Below are 11457 nucleotides of genomic sequence, written 5' to 3'. Positions count from 1 at the left end.
TAGTTTTTAAATTAGATAGATATATTAATATGACCATGTGTGACGAGCTCAATTAAAAGAGTGTTTCGATCAGGTATAAAATCATGTTACGCCCACCTAACCATCCCTCTCAGGGTATAAATATTTTTTTTTTTGAGTGACAATATAAACTCACAGTTTGAATATTTACATTGAGTAAATCATACTTAGTAATTTTATATTAGTTAACAAATGACAACAATGGGATCATAAATATTTATTTACACTTATAAATTAAGTGATTAAAATATTCAACAAATAGCTATCACGAAGTATTGTTGGGTTAGGCATAAAATTGAAAGTAAGTAAATTGGAAATTAAAGGAACCCCTCATAGCTATTAAAGAAGATTTGACAAACTTGTCATCTAAGGGGACTCCCATGCCCATTTTGTGAGCGAGATTATTGGTTTCCTTCTCCACAATGGAAAGTGACTATGTGAGCTCACGCAAACACGTTTACAATAAATAAATTTATGCGCGAATTTAGTAGTGACAAACTATAATCATTCAATTTTTTTGTTTTTATTTATTTGATGTTCTTCCTAAGGTATTATGTTATGTATTGGTGTAGGTTTTGTTTGGTGTCTCATGGATGGTTTTATTTTATATTTTGTAGCAAAACATCGAGCAATATTATTACTGAAAGTGCGGCACAATAGAGTCAGGTGGGACAGAATCCCAATACATCGTGGCCTGAGCTAATACGGTCGAAGCTAAAGTATTAGCAATAACGTTTAAATTCCTAGGTACCGAGAAAATAGTACTATTAGAAAAAGTAGCCATAGTAGCTCTGCAGTCGTCAATCACAACGCCAACATATGATCAAGGAGTAGTGGATAACTTCGTAATGTAACTCTGTAGGATTGCACAGTCCGTGAAAAGTGTAACAGCCGTAATGTCACGAGTGACGAGCCTTGAGCCAAGACAACGCTTCCTTACAGGCCAGTGCCTCAGAGCATTTTCGCAGCTTGGTTCCTCATGGATGGTTTTATTTAGTGTTGTTAAGATCAAACGTTTATTATTACGTTAAAAGTTATAGTTGTTGGAAATCCGTTGGTGAAAAACAAATAATAATCCAATAAAATAAGATTATTATTGTTCTGGAAAAGGGGAAGGAAAGATGAAGAATTTGGCTCGTGTTTGGTGTAGGGTTTTTAGCAAGAGTCAAGCGATCACTCTTTCCTTAAAACCTTATTTGTCACCTCCCAAAAGTGCTAGGAGTGTTGTGGCCTAGGCTTCCCAGGATAAAACTTGCTACGATTCAATGTTTGAGCACCCAAACAAGGAATTCGGCGAACTAGAGCAAGATTATGAACACAGTAAACTAAAGAAAGAGTAGAAGCAGAGAGTTTTGAGGCTGAAAAAATAAACTTTCTTGTTGTTTAAATCTGCTACTGCCCAACTCCTTCTTATATAGGGGTGAAGGATTTAATAGTTTTTATTACGGTAATTAAAACTGATATTAAAGCTGGCTTTCCAGCAGCTATAACAGCAGGCCACTACCTGAGAATTGAATTCAGAATTCAAAATTGGAATTAATAAAAAATTAATTCCGTAACAGATGAATTCAATCTCCACAACAATCAGAACTTTAGGGTTCCGGCCTCAACTTTCGACCTCACCCGGTTTCGCATCGCCAATTTCCGGACGACATTCGTAGGCTTGAATCAAGCATTTTCGATCTCGTTTCTCCCCGCCCGCGCGAGAGAGCCTCTATGCTATACAATTCTACAAGCTCCAAAAGAGCTCTTGTAAAAAAAAAAAAAAAAAAAAAAAAAAAAAAAAAAAAAAAAAAAAAAGGGGGGGGGGGGGGGGGGGGGGGGGCAAATCCTCTTTCCAAACCAATGTGGGACAAAAACTCACTTTTTTCCTTCATTTTCTAACTCAATGGGTCTACTTTGAGAATCAATATCTCATTCACCCATTATCCTTTTTGAGCGTACAATATATCAATCTCTTCGTCTCACTACGAAGAATCCGAATCCACTTTGACTCGACCCAAATCGGAAGTAGACCTCACTGATAATTGTACCACAAAATAGCCACTTAACATGTCATTTTAAGCTATTTTTCAACAATAGTTGCTCGAACTCGTGATTTGACTCTAATACCACTTGTTAGAATTAAGCGCTTATCACTATATCAAAAATTATAACTCTTCCTCCCTCTTCTTTTGTACCTTTTTGGACCACCCTGCCTTCCTAGTCGAACAAGATTTTGACCAACATCTTTTCTTCATCACCCCCGAGCTAAAACTTATCAATAAAATGCGCTACGAAGTCCCATATCCCCATCAATACTATAACCATTTCCATTCTTTTTTAAAAAATTGCACATTTACCTCTTTTCACTTCTTGATGTGAAAATTAAACTCTTTATATTTATTAACTATTTGTGAATTATTTGTCAATCGCATTACAAGTTTAAAAAGAATCTATTTGGATGCGTAAAAATTCTCTATAATTTATAGTTTTTTTTTTTTTAATGTGTGAGTATGGGTGGAACATAACTTGCTTTAGGTGTTATGTTTTGATTAATTGTTTATCAAATTAACAATTATTTAATTTATACACTTATCAAATAAAACATATCACAACACAAGATATCCATATTTAACCCATTCCTGCGAAGAATGTTGGAGATTATGGGGTTTGATGATCGTTGGATTAATCTAATCATGCAGTGTGTCACTACAGTTCAATATAATATTTTGGTGAATGGTGCTAACAGTGGCAGGTTAATACCAACCCGGGGTCTTAGACAGGGAGATCCGTTTTCGCCATATTTATTTATTATTTGTGCAGAAGGGTTGTCTATGTTGCTACAAAGAGCCCAAATGGTTGGCTCTATACATGGGTGTAGAGTGGCGCGGGGGCCATCCAATATCACATCTATTTTTTGCAGATGATAGTCTGTTGTTCTTCAAGGCGAATGCTCAGGAGGCGGATGTGATAAAGGAGTGCCTGAAACGTTATGAGGAGCTATCTGGGCAAAAGGTAAATTATCATAAATCCAATATCTGTTTCAGTAAAAATACCACAAAGGAGGACATGGAAGTGGTTGCGGAATGTTTGCAGGTAGATCAGGCGCCCAACTTTGGAAAGTACCTGGGTTTACCCACTTTTATTGGGAGGAATAAGAGAATGATTTTCTCCTATGTTGAGGATAAGATTAAACAGAGGATTGGGTCATGGAACAAGAAATTGCTTACACAGGCAGGTAAAGAAGTGTTATTGAAAAGTGTGGCGCAATCAATGCCAACCTTTTCAATAAGTGTTTTCTTGTTACCTAATACAGTTTGTTTGTCGATTCAAAGGACCATGAACAGGTATTGGTGGGGGAGTGGTGGAGAAATGGGAATTCACTGGAAAGCCTGGGATAAGTTATGTGTCCCTAAGAAGTTTGGGGGCCTGGGTTTTAAGGATCTCAAAAGTTTTAATTTGGCAATGCTAGGAAAACAAGCATGACGTTTTCTCACAAACCCCAGTTCCCTGGTTGCGAAAGTTTATAAGGCATAGTACTTTCCTGTTACATCTTTTATTGATGCCAAGATTGGCAATTGCCCAAGTTATGCCTGGAGGAGTATTATAGCTGCACATGATATGGTAGTTGCAGGGGTACGTAGGCGGATTGGGGATGATAAAAACAACTTTGATCTGGGGTACCCGTGGTTGCGTGATGATCCAAGTCTTCTCGTTCAAACAGATATGCCTGAGGAACTCAGACATGCTAAAGTTGCAGGTTTAATTGATGACCAGACTAATATGTGGGATCCCCATATCTTGTTAGATTTATTTAATACTGAGGATGTCAATCGTATACTCAGGATCCCTGTAAGCCCTGGATATGATAACTCATGGTATTGGCCTGGGGACCCAAATGGAGTTTATACGGTAAAGAATACCTACAGGAATATTGTGGGTAATTATGAGCATATACCAGGAGAGTTTGATGGATGGATTAATATGTGGAAAATGAAGGTGCCCCCAAAATGGAAGACTTTTTTTGTGGCGAGCAATATGCGATATCCTCCCTACCACTGCTAATTTAATTATGAAGAGGGTGGATGTTGATCCAACATGCCAGATGTGTGATTTAATGCAGGAGAATATTATGCATGCACTAGTTATTTGTGACTATTCTAAAATTATTTGGAATATTTCAGGATTGCCTGTCACAAATATTGTTACGGATTCTTTCCCTGCCTGGCTAACGGCTGCACTTGCAATTTTGACAGACGAACAGAGTGGTGTCTTGGTGGCGGTTCTATACCATTTGTGGTGGAGCCGAAATTCGACCATGTGGGAAAATCATTCCCCCACCCCGCTGGCTTATGGAGAAGGGCGACCGCAGCCATCACCTCGTACCGTCAAGCGAACCAGTGCCCTCCACCCTCGGCGCCACACGAACCGGAAGTAGGAGCCCACGTCAGGCCAAGGTGCTATGTAGATGCTGGCTACCGGCATGCAACAGGGGAGGCAACCTATGGTATGGTACTTCTCATGCCAAACGGAACCTTTATATCAGTGCGAAATGGAAGATTGTCAACTTGTTTCTCGCCTTTTATGGCGGAAGCCTTAGCTTGTAAGGAGGCTTTATCCTGGTTGCTCGAGAGGAATATAGTGGATGTGGACATACTAACCGATTGCTTACAGCTCAGAAATGTCATGCGTCAGGTGTCAACGACTATAATGTCTTATGTTGGGGTCACAGTAGATCAATGCAGGAGGATGGTGACTTCGTTTACTTATTGCTCATTAAGTTATATTTCTAGACAGCTTAATTTGTCTGCACATGTTTTAGCTTCGTTAGCTTTTACTCAAGACCAATTTATGTTATGGGATACAATCCCTTCTGACTCTATTGCAGCTTTGCTTCATTAATACAATCATTTATTAGTTGGCTTTCAAAAAACCCATTAAAAAAAAGAGATAATTACCATTTTGGTCCTTCAAATATATCAAAAGTACCAAATAGGGCCTTGACTTTTTTTTTTGACCGATTAAGTCATCAAGTATTGAATTTATGTCCGATATGGTCCTCTGTCAATTTTGTTGTGAACTGACTGTCTCTTTTGAAGGCAAAATGAGACTTTCACTATTAGATGAATTCAGGCCGCGTCATTTGCGCTAAAGAAGTCGGCGTTCAGCAAGGAACTGGCTGTCATGATCGAGACAACAATTGAGGCGGCAGAGCAGCAAATCGAGGCTCAGCCAATCAAGGAGGAGTCGGAGAATCCTTCGGCGAAGTCAACCAAGTCGAAGAAAGCATATGGGATTCCATCGATCTCATCTCCCCTATCCCTAACCCTAATATGCGATTTTAGCTTCCGAGAAAATCCGAGGCAGATAGAGTACATGTACGAGCTTAGGGCTTGTGAGGGCTCGATAAACTTTGAAGATGGAAGAAGATTTTCCACTGTACGCCGGTTAAGAAAACCCTAACTAATCTCCAGCAAAACCTCAAACCAGAGACAACATACAAATAAAAGAATTTATGAGAGCTTTGAAAATTGAAAATTGAATTTTACGAATTTTTTTCGCTAAATTGAATTTTAAGAAGCTTTGAAAATTGAATTGAATTTTGGAGTGGAGGTGATGGGGTGTAGTCGCCAACGCCGACTCGTCGTGCGTCGCTAGAAGACTAGAGGAGCCGGTGGAGACGAAGGTCGGAGGAGACTGGAGTGGTGGATGCGTGGAGCACTAACTGGAGCATATCGGAGCATACGGTGGTCGGTGGAGACGGACTGACGGAGAAGTGGAGAACGACAGAACACAGGTCGCAGGGCTGACACAGCCACCACGCTACCCTCAGTCTCAGCCTTCATCTCCCTCCCTTGCTCTGCAATTCGACGACCACCGGCGAGCTGGACAGTGGACCGTCGTCTTCACTCCCATTCGCCCTCTCTTCTCTCTCTACCATGGTCGACGGCGAAGCAGTAGCAATAGATTAGAGAATTTTTCTCTCTCTCTCTCTTGGCGACCTCCAGCAGCAGACAAAGGCGGTGATGGTGAGAAACCGCGTCTCTCCTCTCTGGTTTCCTCTCCGGTGAGCTGCTATGGTTGGTTGCTCGCTAGCGCTGCCCACCGTCACCATCATCTCTCTCTCTCTCTCTCTCTCTCTCTCTCTCTCTCTCTCTCTCTCTCTCTCTCTCTCCCTCTCTCTCTCTCTCTCTCTCTTCTCCATCAATTCCAAGTCAAAAGAAAAGAGAGAAGAATCCAACGTAGGAAGAGAAGAAGTGTGTTACAGAATCGGTGAAAGGACTATTATGCCCTCACAGTAGACGGCGACTTAACCCCCAAACAGACGGAGGACCATATTGAACATAAATTCAATACTTGATGACTTAATCGATCAAAAAAAAGCGAGAATCAATTTGATACTTTCGCTATAGTTGAGGAACCAAAACGGTAATTAACTCTTAAAAATGAATAATACTATTTTTACTTGTTGTTACGTCACAAATTTGGATGTGGTAATAACAAATTTTTATTCATTAATTACCATGAATTAGTTGACCCAATAAAATATTAAAAAAAAAAAAACTTATAGTCTCTATATATATTAAACCAAAATGATTAGGGAAAAATTTTTCCTTCTAAAGTGTGAAAGCATTTATTGTATTCACATTAATTTATAAATTCATGTAATTTTAATTACAAATCAAATCAATATTAGCATAATTATTAAAGAGTTAATTCCACCAGAAAAAATAACAAATGAAAAATATGAAGGGACAAAAATGTCCTTACTAAAAATAGAAAAATAATGAGAATGACTAAAAGTGTCCAAAAAAGAATAGTCTGGATGTTAAATTGCAAAAACGATAGTCTGAGACTAAATTTGGAATTGCCACCAAAGACAATGGACCTTTGGTGGAATTAACCCATTATTAAATTAGTCAACATAACATGTCTCTCTCTCTCTCTCTCTCTCTCTCTCTCTCTCTCTCTCTCTATATATATATATATATATATATATATATATATATATATCAATAATTTATAAAATATTGCATATATTATATATTATATTTCTATCTCTTCTCTTCTCTTCTCTTCTCTTCTCTTCTCTTCTTTTCTCTATCTCTATCTCTATATATATTAAAGCAAAATGATTATGGAAAAATTTTCCTTAATCATAATCATCATAAATAATTAAATAAAGATGAAAAGAAAATCAAAGTGAATAATAAGCAAAAAGATTTTAGTGGATAGGAGAGTAATTCACAAAATTAATTTGAGTAATAATTGTTGATCCATAATTGAGAATTAACATTGCAATAATTATGTTATGTTTCTAACATTAATTGATTGGAGATAAATTTAAAATTCAGAATCAATATTTACATGAACATCTACACCTACTTCAACACTACAAACAAACCATCATCTACAGGACCACAACCAACTACAATTATGTTTTGGTCGTGGCTGGAATTGGGAGGATGGTTGTGGCTAGAATAGGGAGAAGAATATTTCTAGGAGTTTAGATCTCTTATAGAGCTTTATACCGTGTGATCTAGGGAAGATGAATCAAGAAATGCGTAGTAGACATGAAGAAAAAGCTAAATCATATATACCTTGCTTTTGAACTTGGGACTTCGATTCTTGGAGCTATTCTTTTTTAGAAGCAAAGACAACTGTTAGCCGTAGCTCATGAACGCGAAGAAGAAGCAACTTACGTAAAAAGACTATTTTGCCCTCATAAATAAAAAATTTAAAAAGGTTTAAATTTTTTCGGCCAATTTTCACCGGTGATTTGACCGGAATGACCAAATATGCTAAAAAACAAAAAAACATAGTTAAAGGATTAAAATGTTAGTTTTAAAAGTCATGGAGCAAAATTAACACTCTTCCTATAATCATAGGACCAATATAATTTATTCATTTGTTAAATTAATAATAGTCCGTACATCGCACGAGACACTTACTAATTAAATATAAAAAATCACCACCTTGAGAGGGCCAGGGGGTAAAAAAAATCAACAAGCAAATATTGTCATGTAAAAATGTGAAATATTAAAAGGAATTAGCATTACTTTAAACATATCTTACGTCCGAGAATCATTTATCAATTAAATCATATATATCACGAATACATTTTGTATGAGACTCTCACACTTAGACATGCAATATTTCTTAATTGCACTATAATAAAAAAAAATTTAAATAGTTATACAAAAAAATTACTCTTTCCGTCTCATTTTATGTGACAGGTTTAGTTAACGAGGCATGACTGAAGTTATTTACAATTTAATTTTACATAAGATTAAGTTTATGATTAAATTAGTATGCAAATTGTAAAATTTGTATATATTTAGAAACTATATTAAAAATACTATTAAATACAAAAAAAAATAAATTTAAAAATTATAAAAAAATATTAATAAAAATAAATTAATTAATTAATTTGATCAATAAATAATAAATAATACATATAAAATGAGACAGAAGAACTACATTTGAAGTGTAATGTAAAACGGTGACTCAATAATCAATATCCACTCATATATCACAATTTGCACATCCTCCTCCAGTACGAGGATGCACTGTCAGTATACTAATGTGACAGCATAATATATATATATATATATATATATATATATATATATATATATATATATATATATATATATATATATATATATATATATATATATTTATTTATTTATTTATTTATTTATTTATTTATTTATTTATTTATTTATTTATATGCTGTCTTTTACTTAATCAGATTGGTTTTGTTGAAGTTGCATGCTTCTTGCAAATGACAGTGCATAGACTGTTATTTGTCTTGTAAATTGTTTTTGTTTTTTTCCTTTTCGAGTCAATATTTATACATCAACAGTAAGTAATGTAATTGAATAGATCATATCCTCGTAATACTTAATCGTTTATTATTTGGTGGTATGAAAGCATTAAATTCCTCAGATTGATTATTATAGTATTACATTTAGAATTATGTATATCTCAATGGCAACGGTAAACAACGGAACCATCACATGACAAGTACTCCACATAGATTACAAACATTGCTCGATTTTGCATATAAATATAGTCATTTGTCCTAAGTAATATCACACATTTAGATAAACACCAATCCTTCTCGGTTTAGTCATTAATCTTCCTAGTTCACTTCCCTTTTCTTTAAAACATTCTTGCCAACATACGATTTGTTGTACTTATGTTGTGTTCGGGGCACCATGTATAAACCATAACGAGTGTAAGTAGTAAAACACAATTTAGCGAAAGGTACGTGACAGAAAAAAGGGAGGAATTGCAAGACGATCATCTGCTACTCAAATGGCATCGCTAACACTTGAACAACTGATCAGATATGAATCAAGTCATGGTCGTAAAGTCGATCCTTCTATGGATCTAACAAAGCTCAGAAAGTATATTCGACCCATTTCTCATTTTACTACAATAAATAAATAAATAAATAAATAAAAAGAAACAAAAATTGATTGTGCTATTTGCAGGACTATATCCAATCGGCTATCTGCTCAAAGGTGTAGAAATAAGAAGGCTCACTACATGCAAGAAATGGAAAAGAGGGTGACTGATCTTCAGGTATAAATATCATTTTCCCTAAATCTTTTATATAATAGTTGCAATTATATTATTTATTTATTTATTTTGCAGATTTTATTCATTCGTTTATATATATATTTTTTTAAAAAAATACTATTTTTGTGTAGGCTACCATATCTTTTCTTCGTCCTGAAATCGAGAATTACAAACACAAGAAAAATGTATTGGCGATGCAGAAAGCATCGTTGCAAGAACAGTTGGATAATATCACTCACATATCCAATCTCCTTAAAGGTTGGTTAATAATTTCAATTTAAGGCTTATTCATTCTTAAACCATATATTACGAGATTTTTATGAATATTTTTAGAGGAAATTGATGGGATGCAACGTGAAGTGAAAAGGCTTAAAGAGTTTCAGGACACTCAAAAATATCAATTTTTTCAACTACAAGAATATGAGCAAGAGAAGGAACAAGGCCAACAAGTTTTAAGAATGACAATGAACCAACAAGACATTTGGGGAATTGAGCCATATCTCAACATGGAACTTTGGGGCAAATCCATCTTCAATAATCCATAAAGCCCATGTTTGAAATTTTTATTTTCGTGCATGTTTGAGGAGTTTATGAAGTTCTCTTTTATTTCATTTATTTATTTTTTAAATTAAATTATACATTTTTATATTATTATGGATTTGAAATGTTGATTTTTTTTATTTTTTATTTTTTAAATTCAATCGAGATGTTGATTAATTATATATTACTCTATGAATTAAAAAATTATTCTTTAAATTTCAAGTACCGATAAGAATATATAATCTTATCTTACTTCTTTACTTAGCATTATACTTTTAAATTTGTCATCATACACCTTAAAGTAATCTTATTATATTGTACTAGTAGTTGCACTCGTGCGTTGCACGACCATTCTTTTGTCGGAGGGGTAGGTGATTACACACACAAGTAGCTTGTAGTTTATTGGTATTGGGTTGCTTTCCTAAGTGGGATGTGATGGGTTCAAACTTCGATTGAGGCAAGTAGTGTGTATATTTAGGGTATCCCCTTCTTTATAATTTATTGGCGTTTCATAAACAAAATAATTACACAAACTGATTTTTTCAGTAACAAACCAACGTATGAAAGCGTTTGACCTTGACTTTTGTTGATTGTCATTGCATATGACAACATAAGTGGAAACTCCTTGACTTTTGTTGTTTGTTGATTGTCATTGCATATGACAACATAAGTGGAAACTCCTTGACTTTTGTTGATTGTCATTGCATATGACAACATAAGTGGAAACTCCTTGACTTTTGTTGATTGTCATTGCATATGACAACATAAGTGGAAACTGCTTTCTTCTCTGATCTACTTGAAAGACTACATAGTTTTCATTCTTTCGTCGGAGTGGTAGGTGATTAAGTTCTCGCGCATCTTACGTTTTCCTTTTGTGATGATTCTTTTGTTCAAACGACAGCATGGGGTTTCTCCCAACACGTATGAAATGGACCGAACAGGCTATGATACCATGTTATAAATTCAAAGTGGACCGAACAGGTGATTAAGTTCTCGCGCATCTTACGTTTTCCTTTTGCGATGATTCTTTTGTTCAAACGACAGCATGGGGTTTCTCCCAATACGTATGAAATGGACCGAACAGGCTCTGATTACATGTTATAAATCCAAAGTGGACCGAACAGGCTCTGATACCATGTTATAAATCCAAAGTGGACCGAACAGGCTCTGATACCATGTTATAAATCCAAAGTTGACCGAACAGGCTCTAATACCATGTTATAAACCCAAAGTAGACCGAACAGGCTCTGATATCTGGGCCAATTCATAAAACTTACGAGCCCTATGTTTTTCGTAAGTTAGCTAGTTAGAGAAGCCATTTCTTTA

This window comes from Ipomoea nil, unplaced genomic scaffold, assembly GCF_001879475.1.
Source record: "Ipomoea nil cultivar Tokyo-kokei standard unplaced genomic scaffold, Asagao_1.1 scaffold0302, whole genome shotgun sequence".
Taxonomy (NCBI): domain Eukaryota; kingdom Viridiplantae; phylum Streptophyta; class Magnoliopsida; order Solanales; family Convolvulaceae; genus Ipomoea; species Ipomoea nil.
Note: the sequence above shows the minus strand (reverse complement) of the source record.